The sequence below is a fragment of the Capricornis sumatraensis genome, chromosome 1 (assembly GCF_032405125.1).
Source record: "Capricornis sumatraensis isolate serow.1 chromosome 1, serow.2, whole genome shotgun sequence".
NCBI classification, from domain to species: domain Eukaryota; kingdom Metazoa; phylum Chordata; class Mammalia; order Artiodactyla; family Bovidae; genus Capricornis; species Capricornis sumatraensis.
Window position 1 is genome coordinate 60,599,555 of NC_091069.1, and position 22,355 is coordinate 60,621,909.

Sequence of the window (22,355 nt, forward strand, 5' to 3'; positions counted from 1 at the left end):
TCTGCAATGATTTTGGAGCCCCCCAAAATAAAGTCTAGCACTGTTCCCACTGTTTCCCCACCTATTTGCCATGAAGTGATGGGACCGGATGCCATGATCTTCATTTTCTGAATGTTGAGCTTTAAGCCAACTTTTTCACTCTCCTCTTTCACTTTCTTCAAGAGGCTCTTTAGTTCTTTTTCACTTTCTGCCATAAGGGTGATGTCATCTGCATATCTGAGGTTATTGATATAAAGGCTTCTTTTCAGTCCTCTTTGCTAATGCTCACAGCCCTCTGTTCTCCTTGGCAAACTCATAAAGGTTTGGAGTTTCCATCCATCATTAAAGATGTATTAAGTGTCCGTCTTGTCTTGGGTCCATGGGAAAAGGTGCTGGAGCCACAGAAGAGAATCTGACCTGGTCCTGCCCTCAGGCTGTTTACATCTGCGCCAAGATAGACGACACAATGCAAGGGCAATAAAGCTCATTATACAGGTGGAAGACCTATAGCACTAATGCTAGTTTTATAGCCAAAAGTCACTTGAGGGCAAATACTATGACTTGCTCATTTCTGGCTTCCTGTGGAGCACTCTCCCATTTAGTAAGTCAACAATAAATATTAATTAAATGTAACCGAATGACCAAAAATAGAATTGTTTATCCCACACAAACCAATTTACCCAACTTTTATGTTTCTGATATGGGCACTTTTTCTTTGCCGATACATCCAAATCCCTCGGCGACACTGGAAGTCTGTTCTCTTCTGTCCCCACATCCAGTCCTGTCCGTTCCTTTTGAGCGTCTCCTCTCAACTTTCCTAGACCTGTTCCTATCCAGTCACACCATCCCAGTTTGAGTTATTACCTTTCTAAGTGTTCCAAACTTCTATTTTTATTTTTTTAAAAAATTTAAAAAGTGTTGTAAACTTCTGACAGCTCAGCATTTTTTGGCAAAGGCACCAAATGAGTTATCCCACCATCACGATGATGCCCACACTTAATTCCTGCTGCTCTGGAGCTTAGAACCCGGAGGACAGAGCCCATGCTGGGTCCTGCCAAGGCCAAGCTTGGGGAGAGGGAAGGAAGAAGTCGAATTTCAACAAGGTTTCTCTCTGGAGCTGAGATGCCTGATGGCCTCTTGGCCCTGCCTGTGATCACTGGAGGAGGAGCTCAGTTGGGAAGTTTCATTCTGAACCTGATGAAACTCAAGAGATTATCAGTTGCCTAGAGGAATGGCAGATGAGCTGGGAGCTCCCTAAGGCTGCAGGTTTGAAAGTTAATCCCCGAAAATCAGACCGGAAATATACAAAAAAATGATTGAGCCTCTCTAAAAAAGAAAGGTACATATTAATGAAAACAAATGGGCCAATATTGTTTTGGGTATATAACTGTTGGAGGTTAGAACATGCCAGATAAGGACAAACATGGATAAGTTAGAAAGGTAGTGACGTTAGATAAATGAACAGATAGATGACTGCATTTTAGGAAACAGCAGAAATGCCATGTGCACAGAAAACTGCACCAGATAAAGACTGAGTAAGAGATGTTGGGTTTCAGACAGAGAATGTCCTTGGTGAGTTTACAAAGACCCAGAGAAGGAAGAGGAGTTCAACTCTCCATTCAGTGAAGGTTACAAAGCAGAGGAGTAGCAAAAAACTGGGTCAATATTGTTATACCTATTTTGAGTAAACTAATTTAGAACTGGGCCAGACCATTTACTGTAAACTCTGCTTTCCTTCTTAGGAAGACAAAGTTTTCACAAAACAGACTGAGAAAGCTTCTTTCTCAAGGATGTAGAACAGGTGGCTGTCTCTGACTCCCTGACCTTGGACTGATGGTGGCTCAGTGTCCTGATCCCCTCCAGCCACTGACCATTGAGTGCTTCCTACTGCCTGGAAGTATGCCAGGGACTTCCAGAGGAGCTGGGCAAATATTATCTCCATGTTGGATAGATTTTAGATAGGGTAAGAAACTCTTGTTCCACAGTTGAAGAACCAGACAGTCAAACACTCAACTGGGACTTCAAAGATATACTGGCTCCAGGACCCTCCTTGGGTACTTGTGTTGGGGAAGAGGCATTCATTCAGTGACATCATCTTGTCACCTGGGGTAAACTACGATTGCTTTAATATAATGAGAGGCCAGGAGCCTAAGGAAGACCCTCATTAACACGGATCCGGGCTATTCCACCAGGATATCAGAATCATTTGAATAGTAGGATTTCCTTTGGGGAAGCCACGTGGGGGGAGATTGATGACAGACATCTGGATACATGTGCCTGTTTAAGGAACCCTGTGTCTTGCCCCTCCTCTTGGGTTTCAGTCTTCCAAGTGTGTTTATAGGTAAGCATGTGGCCAGGAGGCCGGACGGTCCCACCACCAGTGACAACTCCTGGGACCTACATTCCTGCAGTTCCACCCAGGATTTCGCCCTGTGGGCGGGTTCGAGCTGGACACAGAGGGTGGAACAGACATTGTGGTTTCCTCTTCTGCTTTTAAGAACTGCTTCCGACAATAACGAGGGAGTCAAAAAGTGTCTGGTTGGGAAAGTAAATAGATACGACGCAAATAAATAAAAATGCCCAGAAGCAACTACACAGAGGAAGTGACATTTTTCTGTAAGTCACTTTTCTGATGGACCGCAGGCCTGCTCCGCCGAGGGTGCCGTGGGAAGGCTTCCGGGAGAGGGGGCGGTGGCCAAGCCCCAACGCGTCCTGATAAGAAAATCAAACAAAAAGGGGATGGACAGACCCCCCCGTCGGTCCTTCGAGGCCGGGCTGCTGCTGTTCTCGCCTCTCCCGTCTTCCTATTCGCTCCCGGACGCGCAGGGTCGGAGCTGGGCCTCCCCTCCCCTCGGCGCCCGGCCCGGCCCGGCCCGGCCCCGCGCAGGGTCCTCCGGGCCGGGCGGCGCCCGCGTTTGAGCCTCGAGCCAGCCCCGGCGCCGCCCGAGCCGGGCCGCCGTGCGCGCCCAGGTGGGTCCCGGGCGGCGGGCGCGCGGGCCTGGGCGGCCCCGGCGGCGTCACTGGGCGGAGCGGAGGAGGACGAGGAGGAGGAGGAAGGGCGCGCGGCGGGCGCAGCCGGGAGGGGCGGGGGCGCCGCGGCGGGAGCGAGGCCGGAGCCGAGCGGGCCGGCGGGCGCGGGGCTCGGCGGCGGGGGTCGGCCGGGCCCGCGGGGTCCGCCCGGGCCGGAGCGTCGGCCGAGCGGCGGGAGCAGCGAGCGGCGCAGACAAAGAGCGGCGCCTGGGCGGGCGCAGGGCGGCCGCCGCCCGGGACCCGCGCCGCTGCCCCGGCCTCGGCGGGCGGCGCGCGAGGTAAGCGGGGGCCGGGGGCTGGGGCCCGAGGGTCGGGGCCCGGGGGCTGTGGCCCGGGCGGAGGCCGCCAACTTGGGCGGCTCGCGGAGTTGCGGGGCAGCCGGGGCGGGGCGCGCCGGGGCCGGAGCCGGGGCTGGGGGCCCGGTTGCTTGCGCGGCCTGGCCTCGAGGCTGCGGGCACCTCCGGCTCGCCCCCTCCCCGAGTCGGGCGGGCGGGGCAGGCCTGCGCGGTGGTCCCGGAGCGGGGACCGGGGAGGCCGGGCGCGCCGCCGGTGAGGACCGCGTGGATCGCCGGCCCCGCGCAGGCAGGACCGGGAGGCGAGCGCGGCCCGCACAACTTCTGGGATCGGGACTGTTGGCGACCCCGCGCGGAGCTGCTGTCACTTGGCGTCCGGGAGGCTTCCCGCGGCCCCTAGGCGCTTCGTGCCGGGCTCCGCGTCCGACCGGGGATCGCCGGCCCCGGAAACAAAGTTTCTCACGATCGCGCTGCCCTGGTAGCTTATTCTGGGCGATCGAACCACCCAGCGGTTCTGGAAGAATTCGGTGTGTGATTGTAGGCGTGGATGGTAACTCCCTCGTGAGCGCATTCGGCGTGGAGCGAGTGGGGGGCGTGATTGCAAAGCGCTTTCGTGTGTGGACCGTGGCGGTCGCCCTGAAAGGGCTGCGCGTGTGCCGGGGCTCTGGGCTCACTGGCAGCTCGTCCGCGTGGGGACAAAGCTGGAGCCGGCGCGGGGCGACCTCTGGCACTCAGGCTAGGTCGGGTCCCCTGTGTTTGCCTTTGTTTATTTTGCCAACAGGTTTGGGGCTGAGCCTGGCAAGTTTGGGTATGCGCAGGGGATGAGCAGGCCTCAGCGCTGGGCCCGCGCAGGCCCACTCCTGCCCTTGACCCCAAAGAAAGTGAACCCCCGAGAGGCTACGGGGTGTGGCCTGGGGGTGGGGAACCCAGAGGTAGCAGAGTCCCGCCTGGTCCCGGCCCGGCTTCCTCCTGGCTTCCTCCTCGGCTTCGCCGAAGGGATTTAGTAGGAATGAGAGTAATTTGAGGCGTGTTTTGTCCCTCTGCATCAGGTATCGTTGGCAACAGGGCTTTTCAAGGCTAAAAGAGACTGAAAATGAAATCACTCTGGGTGCTTTGAATTATCACAGCAGACCTAAACTTTATTTCCAAACACTGCCCGTAATTCACTTACCAGGTGTCCCCAGATATTAATAAACGGGTAAATTAATAACAGGAATCAAGCCTGGGCCAAGGGTTTGGTAAATAGGAGGGCAGTGGTGAACAGGAGGAGATGAAGTGGGTTCAACTGCGAGACTGAGCTGTCCATGTAGGTTTTTAGGTGGTCGGAACAGGGATTTCCCCAGATGTGAGTGTTAACCATGATTCTGAAGCAGTGACCGGGAGGGAAAATCCTACATTGATGTTTCTCCTCTCCAGGTTGATTAGATGTAGTGTTGATTGACGGAGAATGCAAATGGCAACCCACTCCAATACTCTTGCCTGGAGAATCCCAGGGACAGAGGAGCCTGGTGGGCTGCCGTCTATGGGGTTGCACAGTCAGACACGACTGAAGCGACTTAGCAGCAGTAGCAGCAGTATTGATTGAAGAAAGTGGCCAGATTTTAGTGGTCCTCTGGCTGCAGCTAGCTGAGGCTGAAACTGGAAGCTTAAAGCGGTGGTAAGCTGGTGGTAACAAAGAGGCCTCATCTGGGCTCCAGGCTTCTCAGCTGCTCCCTAGACACGCTGCGGGATTGCTCCTGGAACATGGGATGAAGTCGGGTGGTGAATTGAGTCCAGAGAACAGACTGACCCAGTACCTTCTCTCCCCACTTAATGTGGGGCCTGATTAAGGTGATTTCAAGTAGCTGTGCTCACTTGTCAGACTTTGAGGTTTTCTTTATCACGTGCCTTGCACTTCAGGTCTCTCCATCCCGCCTCTCTTGGAAGCTGTGATGTTTCCCAGCCTCTGTTGTTTGCATCAAGCGATGACTGAGATTTTCCAGCAAATGCATCATATGTACACGGTATTTGAGAAGTGCGCTATTATCCATGTTAAACATACCCAAAATCTTTCTTGTGTGTATACAAACTGAATAACTTTTTAATTTTTTTACTTCTCATTGCTCTGGGCCTCTCTTGCCACCCACTGCTTCCTCTTGTTGCGGAGCATGGGCTCTAGGCACACAGGCTTTGGTAGTTACTGTATGTGGGCTCAGTAGTTGCCTCTCCTGGGCTGTAGAGCACAGGCTCAGTAGTTGTGGCACATGAGCTTAGTTGCTCCACGGCATGTAGGATCTTCCTGAACCAGGGATCAAACCTGTGTTTCCTACATTGGCAGGCAGACTCTTCACCTCTGAGCCACCAGGGAAGCCCTGGATAACCTTTTAAAATACCCTAAAGTCTTCTTGATTGTCTGGAATGACCAGATCCTCTTCCTTGGTCACTTCAGTTGCCCCAACTGGATGAGGCTGTGTTGCACAATTCTCCAGGATATGCATGCTTGTAACTACCCAGCATGGCCAGCAGTGTGAACTGAGGGCGAGGGCCACACGTGTTTGTCCCACACGAAGAATGGAACTGAAGGCTGCTCCCTAGAACTGCATGGCAGGGTAGTGGACCATGTTTGGAAGTCTAGTAAGCTGACTTTTCAAAAATGGACAGGAAACTCCCCACAGCTCAACCCCAAGGCTTGCGAAATTAATTTTCCCATCCAGATGAGTGGCAAATGGCACTTCCAAATGGTTTCTCTTTCCTCAAATGAGTGATGGAAACCCCATGTTTTCAGAGGCTCAAAGTGATACTGTGATGATATTGTTAAATGCTTGAGTTAAGGCAGCTTAGAAGGACAGGACAGCCTTTTAACAGTTTTGAAAGTATGCAGCCGAAGTAAAAATAGTTTATTTCTTTAGGCCATTTTAGTGGCATTGTTTTGAAAATTAGACTGTTTTCTTCTGCATTTCGTTTTGAATGGATCTCAAAGTATGTCAGTTTCTGAAGGTGTAATCGACATTCGTCAATTATAACTGCTTCCCTCTCCCTAACAACACACACACAGACATTTGTCACAGTTGGCCCTGTGGATTCTTTGTGTTCTTTCGAGAAAATACTGATTGAGCACGTGAATGTTGAATTCTGTCAGTCATAAAGGCTCTAGGTTCATAAGGTTTTGTCTGCAGTGCATCCAGGTCCAGACAATGGAGGGATTTGGTCTGGTGGCCTCTCTGTTTGAGAAGTTATCTGTCTAATGAATCATTTATAGTCCTGAACCTAAAACTAAAAAAAAAAAAAAAAAAAAGAGAGAAAAGGCAAGATGAAAAACAAACCCAACTGCATAACCCCCTGGTGGGATGACTGAATATTTAACTTTTCAGTAGAGTGTCTGTGCATGTTAACCTGAACTGGAAACTCTGGGCAGAGCATTTGTTATCCTGACTGCGGGAAGCTGGTCATTTAGTGTCCTTTTACTTCTTTGTATACCATTTGTGTTTTAAAATGTTTTTAAGAAAAGAAGCTTCAAGTGCACTCAGAAGGGAAATACTGCAGTTTCTCTTTTTGAGACAGTTTTGAAAAGTGGGGTGTTTTTGCTGGTCAGTGATTAACGTAGATCTGAAATGCCAAAGTCGGATAAAAATAATAGATGCTCGTGTTCCGATATTAGATTACAATTTACCAATTACTTTCCCATTCGCCACCATAAAGAGAACGTGGGGACCTGGGGTCTGGCCTTGACATCAGTGTGAGGACCCCGGAGCCCAGAGACAGTGGCAGGGTGACAGAGCCCCCTGCCCTGCTCAGGAGGAGGAGGTGACCTCAAAGGTGCTGGGTGAGGTGGTCCTGGGGAGGCTGTGGATCTGCTGCCAGGTCCCAATGGGACCAAGCGTGCGGCCCCTGCCTGGCTGTTGGTGGGACCAGGGTCAGTAGGTGACCTCATGTCCCGGTTTCAGTGTCTGAGCCTCGTCGGCCTGGATGTTCTCTATGGGCTGAAGGGCGCTTGCCCTGGTTTAGCGTATGCACGTCCACTCAGACTGTCCTCACAGATCCAGACTGAGCATCAAAAGGAAACTGATTTCTCGCCCTTCTGGAGGCTGCAAAGTGGTCATCAAGGTGCGGGCAGACTAGGTTCTCAGTGAGGCTCTCTTCCAGGCTCCGCTGGCTGCCTTCACTTGTGTCCTCAGGTGCCCTGTGTGTTTGTCCCTCTTCCTAGGAGGTCGCTGCTCCTCTTGGGTTAGGGCCCCACCCTTCTGACCTTGTTAAACTTCAGTTGCTACAGAGGTTCTGTCTCCAGATGAGTCACTTGGGTGGTGAGAGCGTCAGCACTTGAGTACGGGGACAAACAGTTCTGTCCACGACTGTCACTCTTCAAAACCAGGCTGATGATTTTAGGGCATCTCATGGCTTCTGTCTCCCAAGTGCTTGAAAACACCACTGGGACAGGAGGGGAGGGGTGACAGCTCAGTTTCCCTCACAAAGCCTCATGCTGCTGTGGTAGGTGGGTGCTGGGCCCAGATGCTTCAGGTCTTGAGGAGAGAGGACAGCCCTGACCGATGCCTTTTGTGGACATTTCCCCTTAGGCCGTGTTGGCTCAGCTGCAGCATGGTTTTGGGACCAGGATCAGCATCAGATAGGAGCTATATGCAAGTGTTGAATTTTGTGTGGAGACGAAGGCATTTCCTGTGGATGGAACCCACGGCTGGGAGCATCACTGAGACTGCCCTGTGACTGTGGGTTCACCGGGAGCCAGGCAGGTGCAGGTGGGTTTGGTAATGTCCACCCTGATCACATGTGTGTTTCTGGCCAGGGCCAGCATGAGCTGTTCCAGGTGGTCACCTGTGTGACCACAACTGCAAACCTGTCCATTCGTGACTCACTCGGTCATTCAAGTGAATCACACGACTTCTCCCAGCTCGTTTCCCCCGGAAACTCTGAACCTCTCGGCTGGGAGTACTATCTCCTGACCTGCCTGCCTTTGGGTTAATGTACCCAGCATTGCCTCACTGTGTCATCCCGGATTCTCTCTCACCTCCCCGATGCCACATCTTATCAGTTTTACCCCTGAAGATCTCTTCCATCTGCGCCTGAGGTACTTAACTCCTCTCTCACTGGCTCTGGCAGACCCCTCTGTTACCACACTCGCCTGATCACTGTGCCCTGGTACCCACACCTGGCTGTGGTCCCAGCATTGGCTCTCCATTGCCCTCAGGTCAGTGTCGCCGGTGCCCAGCAAGGGCCTGCACCATGGGCTCCTCCCTGCTCCCCCAGCCTCTATGTACACCTCCCAGCCTGTACACACTGAGTCAAAGCCTGCTCGTTGTGATAACAGAATACCAGCGTTTATCGTCAGCTTATTTTTAAAGACATGTGTACTTCGGGGCTGATTCATTGCTACCCTTGTAATAACAGCCTCATGACACACTGCAGCTTTGTACCCCAAAACTGTGCTGGACCCTTAAGGAAGGAGGAGAAGCTGGTGCCAAAAATGCTATGTCTTTTTTAACATGGAGTATTTCCTGCAAACACCCGTTGAAGAAATCAATTGTTAAGAGCAGTGCTGTCCCCTTCAAATATACACATGTGAGTCACAGATGGGATTTTAAATGTCTGGTAGCCACATTGGACTCCCCTGGTGGTTCAGTGGGAAAGAATCTGCCTGCCACTACAGGAGAGAGGGTTTGGATCCCTGGGTTGGGAAGATCCCATGGAGAAGGAAACAGCAACCCACTCCAGTATTCTTGCCTAGAGAATCCCATGGACAGAGGAGCCTGGGACGACAGTCCACGGGATTGTAAAGAGTGGGACGTGAATGAGTGAATAAACAACAACAGCAGTAACCTCGTTAAAGATGCAAGAAGAAACAAGCAAAATTAATTTTCACAATGTATTCTTTTACCCAGCAGAGCCACAATACTTTTATTCCCAGTGTTCAACGTAAAACCCTCTTAATGAGACGGTGCACATTGTTCTGTTCATGTGCAGCCTGTGACACCGGTGTGCATTCTTCATCCGTGGCATGCCTCTTCCCTCCCCACGCTGGGGTGTTTACTGGCCCCTTGAGACCGGTGACTCTGTGTAGGAGAGCACAGGTCTGTACGCTTTCATGATTCAAGCTCCATGTAGTCTGTGTTTTCCTAAGTTGAGATAGCTAAGAAGACATAGTGAGAGCAACCTGGAATCATAATCATGGTAATTATTATTCTTTAGCGGAAAGGTATAATCTCTGTCGTGCTAAGGAAGACTGTAATATTCCATGTACTCACGCACGTTTAGAATACTAGAACCTGATTTGCTTACCTGTAATCAGAATGCTTGTATATTTTACAAACGTTTTAAAATGTATTTTGAATTCTAGAGGTTAAATTACCAATGTGAAATAACTGTTTTTGGGTGTTAGTTTTCAATGTACTTCTGATATATGTCAAGTACTTAATTTCTAAGTACAGAATCTAAAGTCCTAGTTTTTTGTTTAATATTTATTTATATATTTACTTTTGGCTGTCCTGGGTCTTTGTTACTTTTCCAGCTTTCTCTGTCTTTGGTGCAAGGGTTTCTCACTGCGGCAGCTTCTCTTGTTGCAAAGCACGGGCTCTTAGGGCTCTCAGCACATGGGCTCAGTAATTGCAGTTCCCGGGCTCTAGCGCACAGGCTCAGTAGTTGTGGTTCATGGGCTTAGTTCCGAGACATGTGGGATCTTCCCAGACCAGAGATTGAACCCATGTCTCCTGCATTGGCAGGTGGACTCTTCACCACTGAGCCACCAGGGACGTCCTAAAATCATAGTACTTTAGGGATCATTGGGTTCTTCCCTGACACACACACATCACACACATTGTAGTGATGGTACTAACCATGTTACACACAGTATTAGCTCATTCATTGCTCACGGAAGTTGAGTGTGGTTGGTTGCTGTGTTTCTCTTCAGAGATGAGAGTAGAGAGACCTAGCAGGTTAGGCTGCATAAGGTTCCAGAGCTGGTCAGCAGATCTGGAATTCAAACGCACCCTGTCTGACTGCTAAGGCTCTGCTTTTATCCCCTAAGCCAGGCCACCATCTCTTCATTAAAAGAAAAGACATAAACAGAGCTGTAAACTTTTATGATGGTGTAATAATGGGGAAACATCATGGAGAATCACAACAGTGGGTAGGGCTCGGATGTCACTCATTCTGGACCTCTTATCAGCCCTGGACTCTGGAAGGACACACGAGCAACCTCGGCTGCTCCAGCGGTCCTGGCGGGTGTGCTCTGGAGGTGGTGCAGTGGAGAGCATCCCCGGCCTTGCTGCTCCTCCCCCAGCCTGCCTCCCGAGCACCACAGGCCAGGGAGCCCCAGACGGACCCAGCTCAGAGCTGGGTCTCAGCTGTTCCGCCGTCCCCCGCCCACTCCAGAAAGCTTCCAACTCAGATGGCTATACCCACCCCCCAGAGTGTCTTCAGGGGGGCCTGAGAATTTGCTTTTCTCATGAGTTCTCAGGTGCTCTGGAGTTTTGGAAGACTGCTGTTCCAAGGTCTTGGTAGGAACCTTGACATTGACTGCCATCTTAGGCGAGGCTTGTAGTACCAGACCATCCTAAACTTTCTCTTCTGTTGTCGGAGGACCCTTGTGGCCCTCTGTGCTGGGCAGCCTCCCCTCAGGGCAGATGGAACTGAGGTATAACTGAGAGTCTGGTTCTTTGTGTGTTCGCAGGTCAGAAAGGCCGTGGTCTCCAATGGGCTGTAAGGCAGGCAGGTGCTCTTAATTCACGGGCTTAGATTTGCAGTCCAGCTGCTGCTCCTGTGGCATGTTCCAGGAGGAGTAGCAGCAAAGATTTATTTACTTAAACAAGCTTAATAATTCTCCCAGCTGCAGTGGGGGCGGCCAGCTGGGGAGGAACCTTCCAAGAAGGAGAGATGAGTGTGAGATGCTTAGTAAGCCGCCAGTGGCTGACTCCTTGGACAAGCCCTTCAGCATCTGCATCCATCTTCCTTAAAGGATGTGCCATAGTTTTGTAAGCCTGTGAGTTTTGGCTGAGCATTTAAGGATGTCTGCAAATCAACAGGTATTTTAATGATGTTACTTGTGAGCCTGGCCAAAGAAGAAAAGAAGAGTTCTCCATCCCTCTTTCCAGCTGGGTTTGTTTCTGTTGTTGTTGGAATTTTTTTTTTTTTTTTTTTAAGGATTAATACAAGAGTTCAATAAGGTCACTGGATACAGACCTAAGTTATACAAATAAATAGCCTACCAGTTATGTAACTAATTATAAAATATGATAGATGAAAAGTATTCATTTTCATTAGAAAAGTGTTTCTAATAAAATATATATTATGCTTCATTAGAACACCAGCTGTGTTCATTTTAAGGACAGTCTCTTTAAAAGATCATGTCCCTGTTTTCAAATATGTGTGTGTGTTGGGGGCAGGGACACGCCGGATTGGTGATGAAGAGCTCTCTTGTTGCTCTGAGTGACGGGAATCAGCTTGGAGACATGGGTGTTAAAAACCACAAGCTGCTTGAGTATTTTTAAGAGACCAAGAAATACCAAGGGATTCAGGGAGTTACTTTAGAAACAGTTTCTGGACATTGGATCTAGGTGAATAGTGAGTTTTCATCAAACTGCTTTTTTTTAAGGAACATATTTAGGAACAGAATCTAGCAAGACAGATATAAAAAAAAGACTTTTCCTTTCTTTCGATTCTTTTCTGTGTATTTCATGTTTGTGTATGACTTCCCCACCCTGATGGTGCGACTTCAGCCACCTGCCTTCCTTACCTGCACTCAGATGGTTTTTCTTCAGGAGTACAGTTACCGCCGTCCATGGACCAGCCTGGCTTGTATGTACAAGCTCTCCTCCCTTTATTCAGCCATCTACTGCTTCATTTCCCTTCTTGGAGTCTCCTTCATAGGTCTGTTTCATGTGGTTCAGGAGGTAAGACTCAGAAGTGACTATAAAGAAATTATCCTCTTAAAAAAAAAAAAGTAGGGGAAGGACAGCAGACCCTCTGCTGTTGTCATTGTCATGCTGAGGGGGGGCCTGCATGGAACTGAGGCTCTGCTGAGGATCCCAGGTGAGGACTCTGGTGTTTAATTGTTGCTGCTTGAACTTGTCTGTGCCTTGCACCCACAGCTCAGGGCTGAGTGGAGGGAGGAGAGGGAAGGGTGCCCCGCTTTCTGGAGGAAGGAGATCCTCTTTTTCTTCATGTCTCAGATCAGAGAGGGTTGTTATCATCAAGAGCAGAAAATGTTTTCAACATAGTGCATTTTCCCATAGTGCAGCATGGTGCAAATTCCCATCTGTGTTTGGATTTTCCTAGCTGTTAGGTTTGGATTGAGAAATAAGTGATTCACTTTTGCAAATACAAAATAAAAATACCTTTTCAAATGTTGATATTAAAGAAATTTGAGACTTGACCCACTACTCTTGTATATAAATTAGTGGTTCTCAGCTGGGGGTGGTTCTGCCCTTCTGGACAATTGGCAGTGTCTGGGGACATTTTCCAGTTGTCCAGACTTGAGAGTGGTCCTGGTGTCCAGTGGGTCAAGGCCAGGGATACTGGCCCATCTTGGCAATGTACATTATAGTCCCGACTTCAAAGGGTTAACTGCCCAAAGATGTCAGTATTTCAGCAGCCTTATTTTAAGTGAGTACTGCTGTACTTGGCTTAAACCTTTCAGTTAATGGCCCATGTATTCTTTCATACAGTTGCCCTCTTGGAAATCATCCCTATCCCGCCATCCCTGGAATTTTTATAAACATGAAAAATAATGCCTATTTAGAAAGCCGAAGGCAAAAGGAGAAGGGGGCAGCAGAAGAAGAGATGGATAGATAGCATTGTTGACTCAACAGACATGAATTTGAGCAAACGCTGGGAGATGATGAAGGACAGGGAAGCCTGGCGTGCTGCAGTTTACGGGGTCGCAAAGAGTCAGACACAACTTAGCAACTGAACAACAACAACAATAGAAAGCTGAAAAGTATTTATGCATCTCTGCAGTTAAATATAAAAAGGAGAAACTTTGACATATCATGGTTTATCTGTTGGTGGAAAAGTAGGGCATGTGTTGTTTTTTAAATTTTCTACTTCCATTTGGACCATAGAAATATGAAATGCTGATTTGGTAGGATGTATTAGGAAGTCTAGCTGAACTGTGGTGACAATGCGTTCTCCTTAGAATATCCACTAACAGGAAAGTAATGGGGTCCCTTATCAATTGCTTGTAGTAAGTAGTTGATTTTCAGAGTTTGTTTTGGTGAAATATATCTATTTACTTAGGCTCAGCATCCTTACAATTGGTGATGGTCTACAGAAAAAAAATTCTTTTGTTATTACTAAAGTTTATTAGGTTCTAGGTTCAGCCTACTCTTCCTTGAACGAGTCACATCTGTTAGCTTTTGAATGCTTTATTTCCTTTTTTGTAAGGTCTAAAATAAACTCTTCAGGGGAGAGAGAACGAAAATATCACAAATTAGACGTTATCCAGGGAAAAGGAAGGGGAAAATGATAATTTGGCTGTTAGTTTCTGAGTCTCAGGGTCTGGCTCAGGGCAGAGCTGCTTGTTAGCTGCCTTGTCTGGACTGTGATATTCTGTGTACATTTTCTTTTTTTCGCTTATGAACAAGTCCTGACTTGAGAAAGTCAGAGAAGCCTAGATATCCAGAGGGCGGCCAGTTAGAAGTTTTTTTGGCTTAATCTTGATCTGTTTTCTGTAAATCATTTCCTGTTGCCTTGCTCTTCCCTTTTGCTTGGTCGCCTCTTATCTGCTCTCTTCCTGTTCTGTTACCAGGATAAACACAGAATCAGCACTCAGGGCGTTTTTGAACTTTGCTTGGTAAAGATGGTTAAAAGTACAATCAGTCTTTTCTTTCCTTAGCCTCCCATCCTTGCCGGCACAGAGAAAGACCTCTGAGAGAGTCATAGTAACTGTTTGGAAAGACCTCTTAGACAGTCATAGTAATAAGTCTTTGGACAGCTTGGAAATTTTGCAGTGGTGTGCTGGCTGGGTAACACTGTGTGTATCTAATTGTTGTGTGTCATTGTGTCATTCAGTTCCAACACTGGTGGAGGGAGCAAGTGTTACTTGGCCACCGTGGAGAGGGGCAGCTGAGGGGCACAGGGATGAGCTGCAGGAGCCCTGCGTCAGGTGATGCCCCAGCTCTGGAACTACAGATGCAGGACTTTTGTAGGGCTTTGCATTTACAGTATTGAAATCCCCTCCTTCCTCAAAATAAACCATTTGCCTGAATGCAGTAATGTCTTGACTTTTAATTATAACAGTGTGTGCCAAGTCGCTTTAGTGGTATCCGACTCTGTGGACTGTAGCCCACCAGGCTTCTCTGTCCTTGGGATTCTCCAGACAAGCATACTGGAGTGGGTTGCCACGCCCTCCTCCAGGGGATTTTCCTGACCCAGGGATCAAACCTGTGTCTCCTAGGTCTCCTGCTTTGGCGGGCCGGTTCTTTACCACTAGCACCACCTGGGAAGCCCAATTATAACAGGGGCTGGATTAAAACAGCCTCATCCTGAACTTCATAAATAGCTGGTCTAAGTGTGAGCTTGAAAGGTCTGGCTTCCTGTGAGCAGTAGAGGTACGCATGCTCTTCTCCACCTGCTGGTAGTTTTCTTTTTTTTTTTTTAATTTATTTGGCTGCATCGGGTCTCAGTTGTGGACTCAGGATCTTTCATTGTGGTGCACAGACCCTAGCTGTGGTGCTGCATGGGCTTTGGTACCCCTCGGCATGTGGGATCTTACTTCCTCCACCAGGGATTGAACCCCTGTCCCCTCAAATACTTAACCACTGAACCATCAGCGGAGCCGCCTCGCCCCCCCCCCGCCCCCCCCCCCCCCCCCCCCCACTGCTAGCTTTTCCAAGGTGCACAGCTCATTTCTAACTTCTCTCCACCTCTGTTTTGTGTTCTGGGAAGCAGAAGCTTAGTTCTGGGGGCGGGCAGGGGTGTGTGTGTGTCTGTGTGTGTGTGTCTGTCTGTCTGTCTGTGTGTGTGTCTGTGTGTCTGCATACCCTGTTTAGGAATTGGCAACTGTGCAGTTCCTTTTTCAAGAAGGGTCTTCAGAGCAGCCAGCCTGCGTGGTAAACTGAAGATGCTGTTTCCTTTTTGTGAATCTGGCTGGAGGACCGCGCGTGTCGAGGACAAAGCTGCCTTCTGCATCCTGAGCTGACTCACAGATCAGATTACCCTCCAGTTTGTTGTCACTAAGTTGTTGAGTGGCAGCTTGAGAGGAGCTATGGCAGAAGCTGCAGAAACACACAGGGTGACCAGATAGACCTGCCCTCAGGGAGCTTGTCAGCCAGCCCGGGTAACTTTACCCGTTCATGATTGACTCTCATCTCAGTTAACACGTATCCAAGATGAGTGTCATGCCTCTGTGTGGGGTTCTGTGGGAGGTGCGAGGAAGACCCATGCAAAGTCCCCAGGCCAGTTAGAATTCATTTCAGATACCCCAGGGAGGGATTTCCCTGGTGGTCCCGTGGTTAAGGCTCCATGCTTCCACTGTAAGGACTGTGGGTTCGGTCAACGGTAGGGGAACTAAGACCTCACATATCTCAAAGCGCAGCAGAAAAATTAAAAAAAATTTTTTTAAAAATAAAACATGAACTATTTCAGGGGGAGTGAGACAGCCCTGAGACCATAGGGTGTCTGCTGAGCAGGGATTGTCTCACTTGCCAGTGGTAAAGCTCTGTGGTTGCTGTAGCTGGTCAGCACCCAGTCCTCCACCCCCACCTCCATCCCCCCTTCCTAGGATAGTGCTGTCATCCAGAGGCTGCTTGCGGCCATGCGGTCGGTTTACTTAGGATAAACAGATGGCTTTGGAGTCAACTAGTCCATAATTTGCAGATTATATAAACTCTGCTTACATGTGATTTATTTGCTGAAGACTTTTATCTTAAGAAAATAGCGAAATTACTTATTGCTGCTTTTAGTGGAATGCTGGGGTCAGGAAGCCCACTGATACTTCTGATTCCCTTTTTTAAGTTGATAATGTTGTAAATGCAGTATGCCATTACATTTTAACCTAGGAAAGATTTATTTAGTCAAATAACTCCTTTGCCCGGATTCGTGATGGATACTGTAAGTCAGCCCGGATCAGGCATTTTGCAGGTTGGTTTTTTATCCTGATAGTCTGTTCAAAGTGTTTCTTTAGTTTGTTTCTTTTGAAATGTAAACTGTATTTTACTTCCTTATAGATGTGTTTTTTTAATCTTTTTCAAATGCAGTGTTTTGTTTGTTGACCTCTGCTACATCTGGTACCAGATTGTTGTGCCCTGTTGACAGTAAGGTGGTGGACCAGTTTCTGTGTGTCTGTTTAGCATCTGGAAATAATTGAATCCTTAGCATTCAAAGCAGTTCAAGTCATAATTAGTGATTTGTCCTTTTTGTTTCACACTGAACCCGTTTACAGTTCCTTTCGCTTTTGATGACGTGGATTAGTGTAAACTAGTTTTTGTGATATACTGTAATTAATTTGTGATACACTGTAATTAATGCTTGTTTAAATAAATATAATTTGAGAATAACAAGAATTTAATTTGCAATACACATTTTATGTTGCAATTTTAAAAATTGATTGGAATATATTGATTCCTGGCTCTCAGAGACCTTAACAGGAGAGAATTTAATGCATGCCAAATAATTTTTTTTGGGTCTTGTTCAAGGGAGCAAGATCTTTTGTTTATCAGTTTGTGTATTTATTATTTTACACTTTGTAGTACATTTAGTGTTTTATTTATAGAAGTACACACAAGGTATTCTCTGAAGAACAAGAGTTGTACAAAAATTCAACCATATAATTATTCTATTGTGTTAAGCTAATCAGTAAGTGTGTTTACGGAGAAGGCAATGGCACCCCACTCCAGTACTCCTGCCTGGAAAATCCTATGGACGGAGGAGTCCATGGGGTCGCTAAGAGTTGGACATGACTCAGCGACTTCACTTTCACTTTTCACTTTCATGCACTGGAGACGGAAATGGCACCCCACTCCAGTGTTCTTGCCTGGAGAATCTCAGGGACAGAGGAGCCTGTTGGGCTGCCGTCTATGGGGTCGCACAGAGTCGGACACGACTGAAGTGACTTAGCAGCAGCAGCAGCAGCAGCAAGTGTGCTTATCTCCTTCTGTTGAGTACAGTTTTTGTTAACTTTTCCAAAGTACACTTTGTAATTGTTCGAAGGTGTTCGTGTTACGCTTTGCATGTATGGATTTATATATAGTGTGTATAGTTGTTGTTTAGTCGCTCAGTCGTGTCTGACTGTTTACAACCCCATGGACTGTAGCCTGCCAGGCTCCTCTGTCCAGGGGATTTTCCAGGCAAGGATACTGGAGTGGGTTGCCATTTCCTTCTCCAATAATATGTACAGTACATATATATTTAAAAATAAACCTTTACTTTTAGAAAAGACTTAGATTTATAGAAAAATTATAGACTTTTGGATTTTCTTAATTTTTCCTTAATGTTCTGTTGTGCCCCAGAATCCCATCGTGGAAACCACACTGCTTTTACTCGTGGTGTGTCCTGAGGCTCCCTTGGCTGTGACAGTTTCTAGATTTTGCTTGTTCTGATGGCCTTTTCAGTGTTGAGGAGGACCAGTCAGGTGTTTTGTGGAATGCTCCTCAGCTGGGGTCTATCCAGTGTTTTTCGCATGATTGGACTGGGCTATGGGCTATTGCATCCTATCAGGGTGCATGGCATCATCAAGGCTTATCCCCACTGACCCTGAGGTTGTGTCTGCCAGGCTGTCTACTGTGGGTCCTCTGAGGGGTGATCGGGTACTCCCCTGTCTATATTGAAGTCTTGGGAAGGAAGCCTGATGCCCTCGGAGGTCCGGTGGAGGGAAGTGGGGTCACATCCATGAACCCTGCCCTGGATATGTCAGTCAGGACCAGAGCGGGGAGGTCCTTGGGGCCAGGTTCATCTGAAATGTTTTTTTTTCCCATGTTATTGTAATAGATATTTTCTTTTTTATTATTAGAGGAAAATTACTTTACAATGTTGTAGTGGTTTCTGCCGTATGACAATATGAACCAGCCATAATTAAACACACATCCCCTCCCTCTCGAGCACCCTCCGTTCCCCCATCCCACCCCCTCTAGGTTATCACAGAACACCAGGCTGGGCTCCCTGCACATGTGTAAGAGCAAGTGAGAGTGTGTGTGACAGAGTGTCTGTGGACTTTGTCCAATTTGGGCAAATAAAAACCAGCAGATCTTCCTGGTTTCGGCACACGCCCGATCCTTGGTGCTCTGAGACGGACTCTTGGGTCCTTTGGGTCCATCCTGCGCTCAGGCGGACTCCTGGTGGGATGGGGGCCTGAGATCATTCTTCCAGGGGAGGAAGTGCTCTGTGGTGGTGGAGCTCCCACCGAGGTCTCAGCCCAGAGCAGGTGTGCTTCCTCTGTGGACTCAGCCTCTCAGGTGGCCCCTACCACCTGCCCAGTTGCCCTGGCACAGCTCCAAGTGTGCCTGCCAGTAGGTGTGGTCCTGGGAGCTGGCTTGGGGAGGGCTGATCAGGGGAATGACCTTTCTCTTGGGTACAGAACAGATCAGGGTTAAAGGCAGCAGCCTATTTCACTTTCCTGTTTGCCCCTCCCCTGCCCTTTAGTGATGGTATGATTCTGGGGAGGGGTGGTGGAAGGCCCCTTGTGGGGACTCTACTTACCGTTCTGACCTCCCTAGAGCTACTCTGACTAGAGAGAATCACTTACATTTATTCACACAAATATAACTTGTATTGGTGCATTTTGTTCATTAAAATTGACTGCAAATAAGCATCTACAGTGACTTTTTGGGTGTTATTTTCTTTAAGCCCATGCTTCTGTGTTAAAGTATAATTTACAATTTCCATTTTGACCTGTGGGTTTCTGAAAAATTGTAAAACCCTTTTGCTGAGTTTTTGCTTTGACCGACGTTGTTTCTGTGAGTGTCGGCATCTGTGCGCAGAAGAATCATGACCGTGAGCGCTCCCACTTTGTTGGAAACATGTAAGGAACTGGCTGTCTTGGTTTTCTTCCTGGCAAGTCTGCTGGAAGCATCCTTCCTGTGTAAGAGCAGGGGTACACAAGGTGATCTCTTCCGCTTGGTGGAAGAATCCTTGCCAGATTCCGGAAGCAGGCAGCAGGTGGGTGGAGAGCATCGGCCCCAGGGGGCTGGTCCAGCTGCCTCCGCGCCTCCTGTTACAGCAGCACAGAGGCCTCTGCTCTGATGGGTCCCCCTGCAGCCCCACCTGAGTCTGAAATCTAGGAATTTGTTGAATCTGACGGCCCCAGTTCATGACATCCTGTGATATTCTGAGTGGTTCTCCAAAGGCGTTCTTAATCCAGGGGCCCTGCCCAGAGAGGATGGACTTCAGGAAGCCTATGACCTTGGGGTGAAAAACTCACATGTCTATCTTCAGCTATTAGCTGCAATTGTGTTTCCTTCCATTGGGATTGTTCACAGCACAACCTCAGTTCACGGCCTTCTGAGAAATAACTGGGGCTTTTCTATCAGCTTGTGGTAGGTGCAGACAGGTTGGGATTCAGGCTGTTCTCATTGTCCTTTATTACACCTGCCAGACCCTCTGGGTCAGTGTATTAATAAAGGAGCACATGTTACTATAAGGGCTTTCCCAGTGACTCAGTGGTAAAGAATCTGCCTGCAATGCAGGAGATGCAGGTTTGATACTGGGTTGGGAAGATATCCTGGAGAAGGGGATGACAACCCACTCCAGTATTCTTGCCTGGAGAATCCCATGAACAGAGGAGCCTGGTGGGCTACGGTCCGTGGGGTTGCAAAGAGTCAGACGCGACTAAGCCCACACACATGTGTTTCTATGTCTCCAGTTCTTCTTTTAAATAATATTTCAGTAACTGTCTTTTAATACGGTTGCATAAAATGAAAACCATTTCAAAGCATCCTGAGAAGGAGGGCCCGAGCCTCCCCTCCTGATGTGGGAACGGGGTGTGTGGTAAGGGGAGGGGCCAGGCTGATGGGTCTTGGGTGCTGTCTTGTCTGATGTTGGAACTACTGGGACCCAGGCCTTGGGCCCGAGATGGTCCACACAGGCATCGTAGAATGTAATTTAATTTTACTGCCTCATGGAACTCCCTCTAGTCATGCAGTGCGTATCTAGAATCTGCCTGCAATGCAGGAGATGCGGGTTCGATCTCCCCCCCAGTGCATGTCATAAAATCCATTGCCTATAAGAAAAATCCAAAAATAATTTTAAATTCAATAAAAAGCCTAATTGTTGCTTTTGTAAATTTATTTAAATCGTTATAATGGGAAGGTATATATCAGTTTATTATCTAAAAAAGCTAAAGTAACTAGTGTTGTGAGATTTGTGTTTGATTTACTATTCTAGTGTTTAGATTGTGGATTTGGGACTTAAGGATTTGTAGTAACTTCTGGTATCAGGAAAATGTCAGTGACTTTTAAAAATCTCTTGCATGAAAGAGTTGGACTTTCTGGTTCTCAGGGGTTACAGCAAAATGGTCCTTGGAGTTTTTGACCTCGTATTTAGAAGAAATATATTATAAAATTAGAAATAGTTTGGGAAAAGTTTGGGCTTCTCTGGTGGCTCAGACAGGAAGGAATCTGCCTGCAATGCAGGAGACCCAGGTTCATTTCTGGGTTGGGAAGATCCTCTGAAGAAGGGAATGGATACTTACTCCAGTATTCTTGCCTGAAGAATTCCATGGACAGAGGATTCTGTAGGCTACAGCCCATAGAGTTGCAAAGAGTGGAACATGACTGTGCACTGAACACTTTAACTTTCATGTTACAAAATTAGAAACAGTTGGGGAAAAGAGTTGGAGCATGGAGCTGTAAATGCCAGCTGCTGGGTGGTGTGGAGCAACCTTCCTCAAGCCTGAACAAGGCAGTGACAACCACTGATATTTACCTAACGTTTCATCTGCTGCATCTGATCTGATCTTCTCTGCGCCCCTGCAAGCTGCCTCATCCCTGTGTAAACAGGGAATTTATCTGAGTGCAGTCCTGGCAGACTCTCTGGAGCATTTTCCTATCTGGGTGTGTTACACTTGAACTCGTGTGTGGTGACCCTTGGCGGTGGCTGGCTGGGTGTCTTTGCTGGGCAGGTGAGTGGGGGGCAGACACCCCAGGGCTTGGTGGGCTGTGGGCTGCCAGGACTGCATCCCCGAGGGTGCCATCCTGCTGTGCCTCCAGCTCCTGGCTGCCCCCTCCCTGGGAGCTGGATGATCACGGTTGCAGTATCATCACGGTTGCACTGCTCTTTAGTTGCAGTATATGGGATCTAGTTCCCTGACCAGGAATTGAACCCAGGCCCCTGCATTTCTTGGGCTGCAAAATCCCTGCAGATGGTGACTGCAGCCATGAAATTAAAAGACACTTGCTCCTTGGAAGGAAAGTTATGGCAAACCTAGATGGTGTATTAAAAATCAGACACATCACTTGGCCAACAAAGGTCTGTTTAGTCGTGTATGAATGTACAAATGTAAAAGTTGGACCATAATAGCGAAGTGCCGAAGAATTGATGCTTCCAAACTGTGGTGCTGGAGAAGACTCTTACCCTCCCTTGGACTGTAAGAAAATCAAAACAGTCAACCCTAAAGGAAATCAACCCTGAATGTTCATTGGAAGGACAGAAGCTGAAGCCCCAATACTTTGGCTACCTGATGTGAAGAGCTGACTCTGGAAAAGACCCTGTTGCTGGGAAAGACTGAGGGTAGGAGAAGAGGGTGACAGAAGATGAGATGGTTGGATGATGGCATCATCTACACAATGGACATGAGTTTGAAAACATTTTGGGAGATAGTGAAGGACAGGGGAGTCTGGCGTGTGTCGGTCCATGGAGTCGCAAAGAATTGGACATGATAAACAACAGCAACAAGTGTTAATGATCCTATTGGCTTTATTCACTGATTCATGTGTCAGGCAGCTTTCCATCAGCAGACAGAGGAGTCCTGGGGAGCTGGACAGAATGAAGGACTTTATGGGCAGAAGGGAGCAGAGACCAGGTGGTCAATTTGGACAGAGTGGGTTGGTTATTAAGGTCACTTTCCTGTGGGGGATGGACAGCAGGGGTCTGCCAGGCAGGTGACCTCACCAGTGCTGGTCACATGATCCCTGATGG

General features: G+C 48.3%; 1 protein-coding gene across 1 annotated transcript in view; it reads left to right on the forward strand.

Moving 5' to 3' along the window:
* The first annotated feature begins 3,251 nt into the window (after window positions 1–3,251).
* The window catches only part of NCK2 (NCK adaptor protein 2), a 118,137-nt gene continuing 99,033 nt past the window's right edge, over window positions 3,252–22,355 (forward strand). Inside the window, exon 1 of the mRNA XM_068970828.1 lies at window positions 3,252–3,287. The gene's annotated coding sequence lies outside the window, so the exon portion shown is untranslated. The remainder of the gene's footprint in view (window positions 3,288–22,355) is intronic.